The sequence below is a fragment of the Sminthopsis crassicaudata genome, chromosome 2 (genome assembly GCF_048593235.1).
Source record: "Sminthopsis crassicaudata isolate SCR6 chromosome 2, ASM4859323v1, whole genome shotgun sequence".
NCBI classification, from domain to species: Eukaryota; Metazoa; Chordata; class Mammalia; order Dasyuromorphia; family Dasyuridae; genus Sminthopsis; species Sminthopsis crassicaudata.
The window spans coordinates 493,436,841-493,452,782 of NC_133618.1; the positions used below are offsets into that span (position 1 = coordinate 493,436,841).

The window sequence follows — 15,942 nt, forward strand, 5'->3', positions numbered from 1 at the left end:
ATGTGATGAACATTCCCTTGATTTCCAATTCTTTGCCACAACAAAAAGAACTATAAATATTTTTGTGTATATAAGTCCTTTTCATTTTGTTTTGATCTCCTTGGGATATAGATTTAAAAGTAGTATTGCTGGATCAAAGGATGTATATACAGAGTTTTATAGACTTTGGGCATAGTTCCAACTTGTTTTCCAGAATGGTTGGGCCACTTCACAGCTTCAGCAGTAGTATATATTAGTGTCCCTATTTTTCCATATCTTCTCTGACATTTGTTATTTTACTTTTATGTCATTTTAGTCAATTTGACAGGTATGAGGTAATGCCTCAGATGGTTTTTGTAAATTTACATTTCTTTAGTAATTAGTGACTGAGAGCATTTTTCACATGACTATTGATAGCCCTTGACCATTTATCATTTGAAGAATAGGGTTTTTTAAAAAGATAAATTTGACTTAGCTCTGTATTTTGGGAAACAAAAGTTTTGTCAGAAAAGCTTGATGTAAAACCTCTTCCCCCCTCTGTACATATATCTGTCAGGTAATTATTTTCCCATGCTCTCTGAATTTGCTTACAATATCATCCTTTATGTCTAAATCATGAACTCATTTTAGCTTACCTTAGGATGTGGTAGAAGATATTGCTATAATTTCTGTCAAACTGCTTTCCAGTTTTCCCAGCAGTTTTTGTCGACTAGTAAATTCTTGCCCAATACCTTAAATATTTGGGCTTATCAAACACTAGATTACTGTGGTCATTTACTTTTATATAGTGTGTGTCTACTCTCTTCAGAAGATCAATCAAGCTATTTCTTATTCAGTATCATATTGTTTGATGATTACTACTTTGTAACATGGTTTGAGATTTGGTACTATTAGGCCACCTTCTTTATCTTTTGTTTCCTCATTTGTTCCCTTGATATTCTTGTATTTATTGTCCTAACAAAACACATCTAGAACATTCTATCCAGTTTGGGTAACCTATTTAAAGAAAGACTTGAATAAACTAGAATGAGTCAGGTAAAAGAATTGGAGCTGTTTAGCCTGGAGAAGGAAAGACTTAGAGGAGAATATGATAACTGTTTTGAAAGGTTAGAAATATTTTTTGTGGGGAAGCGGGATTAGGTTCATTTTTTTAAACTCCATTAAGCAAACTGAATAAAACTTGGAGCAGTGAGTAGAAGTTGCAAGGAGGTAGATTTTAAAAAAAGTTGCCAAATCATTAGAACTGTCCAGAAGTGTAATGAACTAGTTCATGAGATTTGTAATTACTATAAGTTTTCAAGCCAAAAACAGGATAGTTTCTTGGAAATACTGTAAAAGAGGTTCCTTTTCAATTATGAATTAAACTAAGTAACCTTCAAGGTTCTTTCTGAGTGTTAAGATTCCATAAATGCTGACAGTAGATTCTTTACTTTGGAATTAGATTCAAGTAGGAACAGAGGAATAGTTTCCCTTGTGTGATTTTATATATCTATATATAGATATAAACACTAGATCAAACATGGAGTTCATTAGATAATGATTCGCTATGCCTATACTAGATGATCTAAGCATACTGTACAATGTCAGTCTGAAAGGCACATAGAGGTGTGAAAGAATATTATCCTTGAAATGTTCTGAGATTTGGCATTGGCTTTCATACTAACTTCAGGCAGGCACCTTAGTTTCTAAACTAAATGAAATTTGTTCCCTTTTGGCTCTAAAGTTGTATGATTCAATGAAACTGACTGCCAGATCATTCTAAATACTTTTTAAACTATTTGCCAAAAAGGTGCACTACTTCTTTCTTCTGACTGTTCTTGAAGAACAAATTCGTCTTTGTTTATAGAGGCTTAATGTCCACTATTTGTTGTGTGTGTTACTTGTGTGTATGTGTAAACTAGAGAAGTGAATACACTCATTAAAACTTGGAGAACTGCCTTGAAGTCAGGAGGACCCGAGTTCAAATCTGGTCTCAGACACTTAACACTTCCTAACTGTGTGACCCTGGGCAAGTCGCTTAACCCCAGCCTCAGGAAAAAAAAAAAAAAAAAAAAAGAAGAAGAAGAAGAAGAAAAGAAAACTTGGAGAACTTCTTAAAGAACATTGGGTTACATTGCAGAAATATTTAGAGTATACATGCTACTTACTACTATTTTAACTTACCATCAATAGCTGCTTTTATTGAGGACCACGAATTGATAATATATTTAATTTGAAAAGAGTACTTCTAAAATCTCATTTCACCCCTTTGAATTAATTCCCTTAATCATCCTTAAATCTGTTTTTGCCCTCATTCTAAGTCTCTCAAAGAAAGCTGCTTCCTTTTTTTGCTGAGGGAGTGATTTAGCTTCTCTATAGTTTGGCATCTAGAGGTAAAAAGATCTTCTCTTAGTTGTGTCCAGACCCTTGGGCCAGACAAGTTGGCACATGAATTGAAGAAGCAGTTGAAATTGTTCAGTAATTTGTTTTATTGCCAAGTAAAGAACTGCAAAAATGATCTCTATTTTAGCAATTTCTCAAACCTGAACCTTTCTTCTTAAAAAAAATTTTTTTCTTAAAGTACTCCAAATATAACTTCATTAGCAAATCATCACATTACTTCTTCATTTTCTAATGGTAATATATTCATATAGTACCATCACTATCTCTATCATCATCTTTGCTAACATAGTGCTTTAAAATTTGCAAATTGTTTAATATTTGTTCTCTATTTTCACTACAGCTCTATGAAGTAGGTACTGCAGGCTTTATCGTTCCTATCTTATAGATGAGGAAACCATGGAGAGAGGATAAGTGAATTCCTGTGGTTACATAACTTGCTAGTGTGCCTCTTTCAAACCCAGCTTTCTCTGGATTTCAAATATATTGTTTTTTCCACCCTGTGATATGATTTTGCTGCCTTTCCTTTTTGCCTCTTAATTCATTTCAGCTGAATTCCTTTATCATTAAGCATCTCTCAGGACATGAGAAAACATTGGCCTGGTGAGTGGAAGCCATTGCTTACCATAAAGAAGTACTGATTAGCCATGTATATTGATAAATAACCTAACTATGAATCTTCTCTGGAAAATAGAAGTGTCAGAAAGTATAATGGGGCACATTTGCCAACTTTTGACTATATTTGATTCTCTCTCAGGTAATATAAAATCTACTTAGGCTGTGCCTAGTAAGTGATGATCAGTCATTCTATTTTCTCTGGGTTGCTACCCTTTCTTCCTCTCCCTCTCCCCCTCTTCTTTTGGCCAACATTCCATCTATTCACCTTTCTAGATTTAGCTAGGCTGACCCATCACTAGCGCCATACTCAGAGCTTATTAAACTTGACGGTTTTGTTTCACTAGCCCATTTAAAAAGACTAATAAGGGAAAAAATGCTGGAGTTGGAATCAGGAGACTTGGTTTTGAATGCCAGTTTTGCCCCTTAGTACCTTTACAACAGTTGGCAAGTTATTTAAATTCTCTAGACCTCAGTTTACTCATCTGCAAAACATAGGGATTGGATGAATCAATCTCAGAGATCTCTTCTTACTCACAATCTGTGCTCCTTGAAGAACCTAATCACTAGAGAAAGACTTCAGTGTAGTAATCACTAATTTTATTCTTAGGTGTCTAGCACTAAATTGTATACTGTGAGTATCAGAAAGAGGAAAATAGATACAGAAGTCTGGATGGGAGGGGAAAGAGAGAGAGGAAAAGAGAAAAAGAGAAGTGAAGAAAGGAGAAAAACTGAAAAAAGGACACAAATAGTAAAGATTCAGGAAGAGAGAATATTCACTTTACTCTTGAAGGGAAATAAGCATGAAAAAACCATGTAGTAGAGCAACAGGTGCTTGATCTATACAGCTCTCCCTTGGATGTTACATACACTATTTTTATAATTTCTAATATTGCTAACCATATAATTTGTATTATAATTTTCGAGATTTATGTCTTTCCCTTTCTAGACTTATGCTCCATGAGGATAGATATCATGTTTTTATCTAAATTTTGTTTAGTTTAGATTTGGTTTGGTAGGAAATATAGGTTTTTGACCAGGAGAATGATACAATAAAAATGAGTATTTAAAGACTATTATTTTATCAACAGTATGATGGATACATTAGAAGGGAGAGGGTAGCATCAAGAAGCTCAGCTGTTAGTTTTTGTGGTAATCAAAATATAAATTGATAAGGACTTGGAGTAGGTAGGATGATGGCAGTGGGAATGGAAAAAGAGATGAATTACAAGATATATTGAAGAAAAAATTTCTAGTACTATATGAGTCACTATAGATGATGAAAATCAGGGATGAGTAAAAGGTATTTTGAGCATGTATCACTAGAAAAATAGTAGTGCCATTAATGGGAACAATAAAGTTGGGTTGGGATAGTTCTTTAAAGAGGGGCATAATGATTTCTGTTTGAATGTTGGGTTTGAGGTAACACAAGAACATCTAAAAAATAAAGGTCCAGCAAGCAGTTAGAGATATGGGATTGAACCTTAAGTATGAGAACTGCAGATAGAAATTTCAGTCATCAATATAGAGATGATTAGTTGAAGCAAAGCAAATAGGTAAGCTCTCTGAAGGAGAAAATGACAAGAAAAGAGCAATGAGCCAAGGATTTCGTCTGCCTGTCAGAGGAAATAGAAGGGGGAGAGAGTTTGTAGAGGAGAAGTCAACCAAGAAAACAATAGCATAAGAATCAAGACTGTATTTATTATAGCCAAATTGAGGGGAAAGTGAGTTATAATAATATTTTATATTGATGTAGTGCTTTTAACTTTAACATCTTTTATTTCATTTGATCCTCAAAACAATGGTCAAAGGCAAATCATGACTTAGGAGACTTCCTAAAAACTTTGATTTATGGTGAAGCTCAGTATATATGCCAGCTATAAGCGTCAGGATTGTAAGCCTGAATATTATTTCAATTGAATATCATCATTTCAGTAGTTTGTTTATTTCTTTTACTTCTGTGGCCTCTACCATACTCTTAGTATTAGTTAAAGGCAAATGGGGAAAATAAAATAATAAGAGCTAATATATGTAGTGCTTACTATGTGCCAGACACTGTGCTAAGCACTTTACAGTTATATTACTTGATAAAAAAAATTTCTCCCTCATGTTCTAAATTTTGAGATGTACCCCATTTCTCATTTCCTTTTTTCCCCATTGGTATGCTTTAGTGGTTAAATCTGTATTAGAAACCATGCTATAAACTTAAACAATGGGTCTCCCTGAAAAAAATAATAAGCATAAGCCTCCTCACCCTTAGTTAATTACAACATAAATTCATCTCAGTGGAGATAGAGCTCTTACTGTAAGTGGATTGTTTAGGTGGTGTTTATAAATGTGTTTACATTTCAGTATTTGTGTGACCTTGGATAAGGAAATTAACTTCTGAGTCTTTTTTTTTTTTTTTTTTTTTTTTTTTTTTTTGGCAAAACGAGGGTATTGAATCAAATGATCTCTAAAGCCTTTTTCAGTTCTGACTTTGTATAATTCAAAATCACATTACTGATTTTATTTCCCTGGGATTCTTTAAGATGGGAGGAAAGTCTGTGTTATCCTATTGCATTTTTATGGCATTGAAAATATTTCTTTCTTCTTTGCTAGTAATGGAAGCAATTTCTGCATTTGTAGAATTATGTTGTTCCTTCCTCTGCAGTAGTGGACTCTTTCAGGGATAACTTGCAACTATCAGTGAAATAGTGTTTGACTTTACACTTGGGTTATCCACAACCTTGTTTTTGTTACAGTCCAGTTCCCTTTTTCAGACTCCTAATGTTACATGTCTTCTATGTTTCAATACCTTTATTTTTGTCCCAAAACAAAAGAAAATTTGCTTCTTGCACTGGTACATAGAAAGGTCCCCCAGGATCACTTTTGTTTTAATAACTGGAGCATAAGCTGAAGTTGGTTAATGTCAAAGATGGTTACACACAGCAGTGCACATATGTGCATATTCCTCCCGCCTCCTCTTTCTTCTCTCTCTTTGCCTCCCTCTCCTTCTCTCTCTCTTTCCCCGTCTCTTCCTCTCTCTGTCACACATACAGAGTTGTGTTCTCCAGCCTTCAGTAATGCCTCATGATGAGTCTGAAATCAGTAAAGTTGAATTGTTCAATGCTTCTGCAAATAAATTGACATCTGCTATAGCACCAGGTAGAACTGTTGGTAAGGTTAATTTTAAACAGTAAATCAAAGTAAAAAACAAAACAAAACTAGAAGCTCTTAGTTTTGCAGTGCTTGTTAACACATGCCTCAATATTAAACATTTAGTGCTATCACAATGAATAAAACAATAGAAATAATGAATTATTTTATGTTGTTAACAAATACTTAGCATTTAGATGCATTCATGTGTTGCTTTGTTCATTCTTTTTTCTTTTTTTAATGAAACATAAAAACCTAAAATAGTAGGCAACAAATTGGCAAATGTTCTGGCCCATAAAATGTGAGCTAATGGATTTTCCTTAAAAATTTTTTCCTTATTTTAAAAAATGTCAAAATCCATAAATCCACTTTGCCTTGTTAGATGGGAAATTGATAAATTCAGAAAGAAAAATTAACTTTTAAATGTAGCATTTGTGTATGTTAAATGTGTAGGTTTATATTTCAGTGTGACTAGATTATGGAATTGGTCATTATAATAACCATATTTGTAATGTTTTTCAATAGTGATATTTATTTTACATATGTGAAAGCTTGTTCCTTATTCTCTTAGAGTTTATGATTTATCTTTTTGAAGATGAGTAGTCTGTTTCTTGATTTTTCTCTAGCTTTTTGCACTGTAATGATGGCACCATCACCCGACTGCTGGGACATATTGGCCTGACTTTAATCATAGACTAGCTCTTAGCATGTTTTCATCTCTGCTGTTTTACATCCCTTCCTGTAATTGCACAATTGTTTGCTGCATTGAATTTCTATTGGTGATAATGAAAAACACAAGTTGGTATTTTAATGTAATCTTTAGTTTTCAGATATATGTGCAATCCCTTTTTAAAAGTCCATTTCTAAGGAACAAATTTCTAATCACTGAAAAAGAATAGGAATATTCATGACTTACACATCATATATTTTTGCCTAAATGTCATACAGGAAAGTGGCAGTTGTGTTGAGCATATGTTAATAAAGAGTCTGCATTTTCATGTGTCACTGACAGTTTCATTGGCTTGTATATTCCTGAAATGCAAATAACCTCTGTTCAAAGCTATAATTAATCTGAGTAGTTATTTAAACAGTATCTAAATCTTTTAACCACTAAGAAGCCAAATATTTAAAATATCAAATTAAGTGCTTTCTTTTTAGGAACAGTGAACACATGAACAGTGTGATAAGTGATAGTTCTATATGCTACATCTATGCTTTCTGTAAGTCTAAAATGGCAGGATCTGTCTGCTGCTGCTGCTGCTGTATAAAATCTTTTTAACTACCATTTATTTTAGCACCATGGCATGTGCAAATTCCTGCTGCTCAGTTAAGGGAATAGCTTCACAACTGGTGTTACAATCTGTGGCCATAGCATTGCATCACAATGCACCAAATGCATTTTCCACATTAACCAAACATGACAGCTGAAGCGATTATTAACCATGCAAGATGTCGGAAGTCATCAAAAATTCACATCAGAGTAATTGCAGTGGCTTGGGGGGGGGGGGAAGTAGCATATCTTTCCTTGCCTACATGTTGTCTCTCCCCCTCTTAAATCTTAACTTGGTACAGTCCGTTAACAATAAAATACCCTTCTGTAACCTATAAACTGTTACTCCCATCAGTTACTGCTATCAAACTGATGGTTGACTTCTCAGAATTTGAATACAGCAGCCTGAAAAAATCATCAGCATTCTTCATAAGCAGTAGTGGTCAGCTTTTCCAGGGGATCCTGCAATCTCATTGTCTTACTAGACTCTTCCCTGCCTGAGCCACATCCAGGACTTTCAGGGTATTTTCTTTTTCTTTTCTTTCTTCTTTCCTCTTTTTTATCTTTCTTTCTCTCCTTCCCTCCCTCCTTCTTCTCCTTCTCTCTCTCTCTTTCCCTCTCTCTCCCTCCCTCCTCTCTCTCTCTCTCTCTCTCTCTCTCTCTCTCTCTCTCTCTCTCTCTCTGTGTCTCGTTCTTCTTCAGTTAAGGGGGGAGGGGGGAACGGACTCAAGCACTGATAGAGCTTTATAAACCCAGAGAGAAGGTACCAAAGAGTTGCAGTGACAAACAGCATCGACAGGTTTGTAACTCCTCAATTTTGTTATCTACAGGTAGGATTATCTTCATTTTGTAAAGAAATTTAGATAAATTCTCCCTGTAAATAGCTTGGCAGTTTTGTTATTGAATCTACTCTCAAAGACAAGGTCATGCTTGAATTTATGAGATAAATTCTGCTAACAGTTGCCTCATTTGATAGTAGAAACACTTGGATCTCTAGAGAAATGTTCAAATTTTTCTTTCTATTTTAATATTCTTTTATTTTTGAATCATTATAGGGTGGGGCAATATGGTATGTGCTTTAGGTTTATAACCTTTTTTTAAAAATCCATTGATTTCAGCTTTTAAGCTTTTAATTATGAACAATATGAACTTTTAAATTTTAATGGTGTGCAGAATTCTTGCAGGAAATGAAATATTAAATTGAATTTTTCCCTGATCAAAACCAGATACATCTTTAAGATGCAATATCTATAATATATAGATTCTTTCCCAAGAAACCCAATTATGTATAATTATGATTTTATTGTGGTGATTCTGAGAAAACAAGAGTGTTAAAGAGGTTAAGCATTATTTCTCAGGAAAAATTTTAGTATCAGTTTTTAAATGATTTATGAATAATAGAAGACTTGTGTTCAATTGTTATTCAATTTAAGAAAACTGAAGTGATTACTTTCATATAAATATGGAAAGAAAATTAGATGTTTTTTAAACATAGTTCATATCTTTGATACAGAGAGTTTGGTTATTGTAAATAAAATGAAAACTTTTAAAGTCATATAAGCATCAGTAAGTATTAATATTACAAATATTAAAATCCCAATTCACATTAAATAACATAATCCAAAACTGACATGAAATAAATGGACATGAAGTGAGCATTATAATGGCAATAGAAGTATAGCTTTTTATCCTAATGAATATATTTATGATTTGAAGACTTGTGGGTATGGACTTTTTACTCTTTCAAAAGTATGGACTAGAGAATCACTAATCTAGTTTGGAGATTCAACTCTCAATTCAAAGGTGTGACTGCCTACTAGTAACAATAGAAAGTCTGGAGGAGATGTCAAGTGGGAAATGGATGAACTGAACAGGAAACAGAGTAACTGTTGAGCCTTTGGCTTATCTTGATACCATAGTTTAGTATTTGAACAGCACTAAGATTCTTAAAAATAAATAAATAAAAAAGCAAACAAACAACTCTCCCTCTGTACAGCTTTGATAAGAATTGATTTCCTGGAAGAGACAATGAACTGTGGTTTATATTTGTATAAAGATGGAGGAAACCTCTAACACTGACCCTGTGTGGGAGATGGCTCAATTATCCATGCGTTGGTACAGTTGCAAATTATTTTCCTTTGTCTGAAGTGGGTGGATGCCAGAGCTTTCAACTGAGCTCTCTAATTTAATGTATGGAAAATGTCTTAGCCACCATTTTTAACAATTAGCTGTATCACTGTCACAGTAAGATGGTTACTGAAAGCAGCTGTGGTGCCATTTCATTTACATTAAGACCTATGGCATAAGAGCTTTGTTACTGTAAAACTCAGAAAATGGAATTGTACTCTAGAAAGAGTTCCTTAGTAGGGTGGAGTACATTCTCAGGAAGAAAATGGAATCCTTTTGTCTACAGTAAGTATTTATCATACTCGTATAGCGGTGGAACTGTATAAGTTTAAAATCTGGTAGTTTTTTTCAATAGACAGGATAGATTTTTAAATGGACTGTGAAATATTAATGATGTGACATGGGAACTACCAATGCATTTTTGCGTTACAAAGCATCTTGTATATTAATAAATAAGCTACATCTTAGTAGTATAAATTTAAGTAAATAATTTCTATACTTTTAAATTTTAATCAATTATTCATTAATAATGTTAGTGATGAAATCAATTAATTTATTACCTACTAATTTAACTGTAGCAGGAAAAAATTTTAGTATTTAAAGGTATACAATCGTTTTATCACCACTTGTATGTTTTCTGTTTCTGAAAGGGATTTCGGTATTTCTTTAGAAAAAGCTGCCACATTAGAGATGTACAATCAGTTGCTAAAATAAACATGAAAATTATTTTGAGAAATATGTTGAGATACAGAGCAACAGATCCAGGCTTTTCCCTCTCACTTCAACATCTTGTGTTTAATTGATAGTGTATAACTTCAAAGCTATTTCTTTAAAACTCTTATTTGTGATTGTATGGTTAAGAATTTTGTTATTCTTAAAAATAATTGGATTTGATGCTTACTATTCCTTTGTTCTTTTATGAAACAAATCATTAGAAAGAGCAAGAGGATTTTCATTTTTGATTAGTGTATTTATCTTTTAAAGGGACTGAATTACTTAAATTACTATGAATAAATTTTACTGTAAGCCATGTCATAAAGAATTTACTGTCAGAAATGTTGTAGTACTGTTTCAGTAGTTCTTATTTCCCACTACATCAGTTACCTGTGAATTCTGACAACTTCATTTCTAGTTTAAAATAACAGCTATCATTCTTCCTTATATTATCCATCACCCATCTTAGTTGTTAGATTCTGCTTTGTCTGAATAATGAGCATTTAAAAGTAAAAAGGAAGAAAGATTTTGATTATAAAGGTATTGTTCCTTCTGATTTTTACAAGGCAAATTTATTTTGCCTGCAAAGTATAATAGGTTAAATATTAAAATTACTTGATGAATTAGAAGTGGATACAAGATCTTAGATATTAAAGGCAATCATCTACATTAATAATATGCATTCTTTGGTTTGACAGCATGTTAATATGAATTTAATGTGATGTGAAACAACTTTTGACTTTTTCATGTGGAACTTTAAGATTCTATTTACTATATTTAAAAAAAAACCCCTCATTTTGCAATGTTTCTTAATGCTACCTTTTAGAAATACTTAGAAAAGTAGAAAGAAATGTCATGTGTTTTATTCCCTTCTTCCTTCTTTCTCCATGTGTTTTACCAAACTCTATTCTCTTCTCTCCCCATTTTGTAGCACTGAGGGTTTTTGTCAGGTTATTTTTTAGGTGCTATGGAGTTCTTCAGTAGACTTGTTCTAGTATTCTCCCAATATTACTGATCTGCATGGTAGTATGAGGAGCCAACGTGCTTTCCATCAGTGAACGACGAGTTATACTTTTGTGCTACTGAAGTGTCATGGCATCAGGGTGGCAAGAAAGACCTTACTTTGCCATAATTTAAATAATAAAATACACCCGGGGGCTTAACTAGGAAATGTGCTACTAAGATGGCAGTAAAGATGTAATGAAATGGCGTCATCAGTAAAATTGAATTGGGAAACTGATCTTATGTTCTTTTTTTAAAAGTTGGAAGATAGCATCATTCTCTCACTCTGTAGTGCCTTTTTTTTTTTTTTTTTTTTTTTGAGATTATTGAGAAGAGAAAATAATTTAAGGTTTTTAAACAGGGTATCTCTAGTACCTCATTAAAGGGTTAATGTTGAATATGACCAGACAGCAAGCTTACCATAGAATAATTTTTAGTTTAGTACTTGCTATAATATCTGTTTTGTGTTTTTTGACTTAGATTTCCTATTGTTCTATGTTCATTTGCTTTCCTCAGTTATTCAGTACATGGTATATTAGCTTTCCCTCTGTTAAGTTAAAATGAATGAAGATTCCTTAATACACAAAGGGTTCTTTGATTCTAGATCTCTCTCTCTAGCTTATTGTAATTTGGTCTTATATAATAATATAGACTTTGAAAAAGCCAAACAAATTTATGTTCTTGTTTGAGCTTGAGGTGTGGGGGATTAAGAAACATATAAAAAATGCAGCCTGTGATTAAGTATTAAATAGAAATCTATAATCGTGATAATGAAAGACCTAATTTACGTTACACAAAAGTAGACCAGTTTCTGCTTCATCTGGATTTCAATTTGGTTCAGTTTCCATTTCCTTGGGGGAAAAAAAGACAGCTCACTTATTATTTGAAGAATGTGAGCAGCCCAGCTTCATGGGTCATTCCTTGTCAAACTCTCCCACCAGTTATCTTTATTAATCCATATTTGGTTGGCCCTGTGATAAAATCACTGTTACCACTATTGTTTATATTTAGTACATTAAGGTTTTTCAAATTATGTGTTCTTTCTGTTGTGTCTCTAGCTTAGGAAGGAAGCTAGAGTGGCCAGTCATCTGCCCTGGCAAAGAATAAGGGCGTTAACCATTTGGTATATCGGGAAGGCCAGAAGTGAGGATTCTGAAGCCTTATTACTGTTCCATAGTTTCCTAAGGAGTCCCCGAATTTACCATTTCCATTTGTACTACTGATTAGAGACATGTCAGAAGAGTTCAGTCCCCAACATTCCCCTCTCCTCATTTGTAATAGTTTATACTAGAAAAGCAAGCTCTTTGCTTGCTTATGTTGCTTATAATTGCCACTCTGGTAAAGCCATTTTTTATGTGATCTATAGTGAATTGTGACTTTTGCAGCATTTCCTCAGCTCAAACAAGATAAAATTAAAATGTTTTGTAATTTAATTAGAGCTAAGAGGAAGAAGAGTGTAACCAGTTCTATTTGGGAGAAGTGCCCTTAAAGATTAAATCTAAATTGATATGAAGATGTAAAAGAAAAGATTGCCTTTTTTTCCCAAAGAAAGTAAACTGCCAAGAAAAAATAAACAAAAATATATATGAAACGAATAGTGAATTAAAAGAAATCCAAATCAAGCCAGGGCTCACTTTTCTATGACAACAGTAATGATCTGCTTGCATACTATCAGCATGAGCATTGCTGCATAGCAGGAAGAGTTGAATTTTTTGACTGCAGTGTAAATGACTGACACTGTGCACCAGCAGGGAATAAATAGGAGAAGTAGTTCCTAAACATCATCTTGGATAATAAAGCTGGTTTTACCATTTCTTGTACTTGGTAAATAACACTACAAGATCTGATTAGAATCCCTCCAGAAGTCAACCTGGCACATCTGATGCAAATAGAAACCTTCTTGACTCATTTTTTTATTCCCTTATCACCTTCCCTTCTATTCCTCTTTTCCAAGGGAAAAGAGGAACAGTTGATTAGAAATAATCTTTTTAAATGTAAAGTAATTTTAGTTTTTAGGCAAAGAATTATGAAGAGAGTGCCATTTTAAACTGCAGTGCAGATGATTTTAAAGCTCATGTAGTATAGAAGTATAATAATCCATCTTAAAACCGGGAAATATTTTGTCAAAAGTCCCTTGAGTTTATTTATAGTAGTTTAATTGTTATGTTTTCGAGTCAGACAATTAATTAATTTTTATTTTTTGAGGAATCCTTTATGATTTGGAACATAAAGCAATTCACTATTTTATTTCCAAAAGACAAGTTGGAACTCCACTCTCCTCCCACCCATACCCCCCATACCCTCCTCTTTCTGTTGTCTCTGAAAACTGATCTTAGTAAAGCATGCTGTCTTTTTTCTTTCCTTTCTCTTTTCTAAATCTTCTCATTATCATAGACCTAGGAATAAACTAACTTAAAATGCCCTGAATTGCTGGCCATATCAACAGTCTTAAATCAATTGAAAGGCTGCCCTCTTTTCCTAAACTTCCTCATTCTTCTACTTTCTTCACTCAATGGAGTGATAAAGGAAGATGGATAGCAGATTTCTTGAACACTGCAACGGGTACTAAAATAATGTGTCCTTCATATTCAGAAATGACACCATTGACCTGCTATTAGGAGCCTGGGAGTTTGGTAGTGAGTGATAGATTTATATTCTCATCTGTTTCAGATCTTGAGACCAATAGAATTAATTTGTAACCCTATTTCACTATTTCATTTTACTTGAGTGAAATTGAGAGAAATTACAAGATGGCTTCATTTATTTAAAAAAGAAAAAGTATTCCCTATTGATGGCTAAAATTCTGTGATCAAGTTGTTCATTTAATCAGTCACTCCCTAATGTCATTTAAAAATATAAGCAGTCTTGTGAAAGCTTAACATATTAAGTTCCTGATATAAACATAAGCTGCTTGGGTGGGTGGAAAAGCAGCAGAGAAGAAAGCAATGAGACTATTCCAGCACTTAAGTTTGAGAGTTTAGTGAAGATAAGCTTCACTTGTTCTACATTTCATATGTTTGCCAAAAGTTGATCTTCATTAGATGGGTAGTCTGTTGCTTTGAAACGGAGAAAAACAAAATGATCCATGTAGGCATTGAACCTATTACCTTAGCTTTGTTACCAAAGTGTTCTAATTAACTAAAACAACCAACCACAGTTCTGATCCTTGCTGTAGGACTAAGTGTAAGTCAAATAATCATTTTCTTATAAGTTATCAAATCATTGTAGGGTTGCTCTACATTGATCACACATTCTTGTCATTTGATAAGTTTTCCCAGATATGTCTTAGAAAACACTGTTTTGCCATGTGTACAAGATGATTCTTATTTCTTATTTCTGTATTCAATACTAAAAGCCATAAAAGTCATAAGAGAGAAAAATCCTGGAGATATAGTAGCCTTCTATACAAAAGGTAAAGCTAGATGTTAATGAAAAAAAGGTGATACTGAAGCTCTTCTTAAGAAATTAAATAAGCCAAAATGCTCTTAGCAAGGAAAAGTTTAGGTCTTGGATAAAAGCACTAGGTAGATTTTTATTTTTTCCTTATGAGTGTAACCGTCTCGGCTCCTAGGAAAGAGTCTGCATTTTGTAAAGATGCCCAGTGAATCTTGGGTAAGCCAGGCAAAACATTTACTTAGGTGACTGTCAGATCAACTGGGTGTGGTCAACAAGAACACCAAAGCAGAAGGGGACATGAGATAAACAAGGTCTGATCTCTAGAGGTAGCCTGAGCCATTTTGGGACAGCTCTCAATGTTTAAAAGGCTTTTCCCTTCTAGTGAGCCCAACTATGCATACTCTCTGCAGTTTTTACATATTGAATTCAATTCAGCAATTATTGGTTAGGAGCCTCTGATATGTGCAGGATACTGCAAAGTACAGATGATTTTTTATGGCCATTCCCAATAAATGTAATTTTCTTCCACATGACAGCTCCTCAAATATTTGAAGACAATTTTTATATTCCCCCCATTACTTTCCCCATTGTCTCTGTTCAAAAATGATTTAATTTATTTGATCTTTTTTGTATGTACCCCTTTGACAGTCCCATGCAGCCCTTCAACTTCTTCCTAGAATAATATTTTAAATGCATAAAATATAACATAGAAGATTATAAAGGAAACTAATTATATTGAAATATAATTATGAAAATTTTGTTTAAAGTTTATAGACTCCAGGTTAAAAATACTTATTCTATATAATCCTTGTGGGCCATTGTTTTCAGTCCCCTCACCATCTCAGTCACTTTCCTCTGCTCCATTTATTTATTACTTTATCTAAATTGTTAGAACCGCATATAAAATAGTGTGTAATATACTCACCACAGTAGAATTGTGGCATTTCATGATTTAGCTCAGCACCATCCTGTAACATAAAGGCCTACTTGTGGCTCCAAAACTGCCTGCAGTGATGATAGATTTGCCGAGCCGACAAATGGCGGAACACCACATTGCTTCTTGCCGTGTCTGCTGCCACCTGCTGAAGAAGAGCTGTTAGTTTTCTGCATATCTGTATAGCAAGAAACCATATCACAACATTAAAAATACATTACATTTGGCACATGTCAACTTAACTAGTATAACACTTGATAAATGTGGAGATTTTTAAAAAGATATTTTTTAAGTTTAATTGGGGGCAAATTAATAGAATTTTAAAAGACTTTTTTTTAATGGAAATTGGGGCAGAGATAAGCAATAAAACATTTTAAAATATAGGTAC

General features: G+C 33.5%; 1 protein-coding gene and 1 long non-coding RNA gene across 6 annotated transcripts in view; one reads left to right on the forward strand and one right to left on the reverse strand.

Moving 5' to 3' along the window:
- The window catches only part of NUP93 (nucleoporin 93), a 122,177-nt gene that overhangs the window by 56,903 nt on the left and 49,332 nt on the right, over positions 1-15,942 (forward strand). The window contains exon 1 of one of the 5 annotated variants that reach the window (XM_074293477.1): positions 7,726-8,180. The exons of 2 other annotated variants lie outside the window; for them this stretch is intronic. The gene's annotated coding sequence lies outside the window, so the exon portion shown is untranslated. Of the gene's footprint in view, positions 1-7,725; positions 8,181-9,747; positions 9,794-15,942 lie in introns of those variants that run through there. 2 more of the 5 variants (XM_074293474.1, XM_074293475.1) reach the window with 2 other exon arrangements.
- On the reverse strand, positions 4,655-15,636 carry LOC141557601 (uncharacterized). The gene is made up of 2 exons (XR_012486840.1): positions 15,546-15,636; positions 4,655-6,054 (listed from the first exon to the last, which is right to left on the reverse strand). It is a non-coding gene; the product is annotated as an uncharacterized LOC141557601 (long non-coding RNA).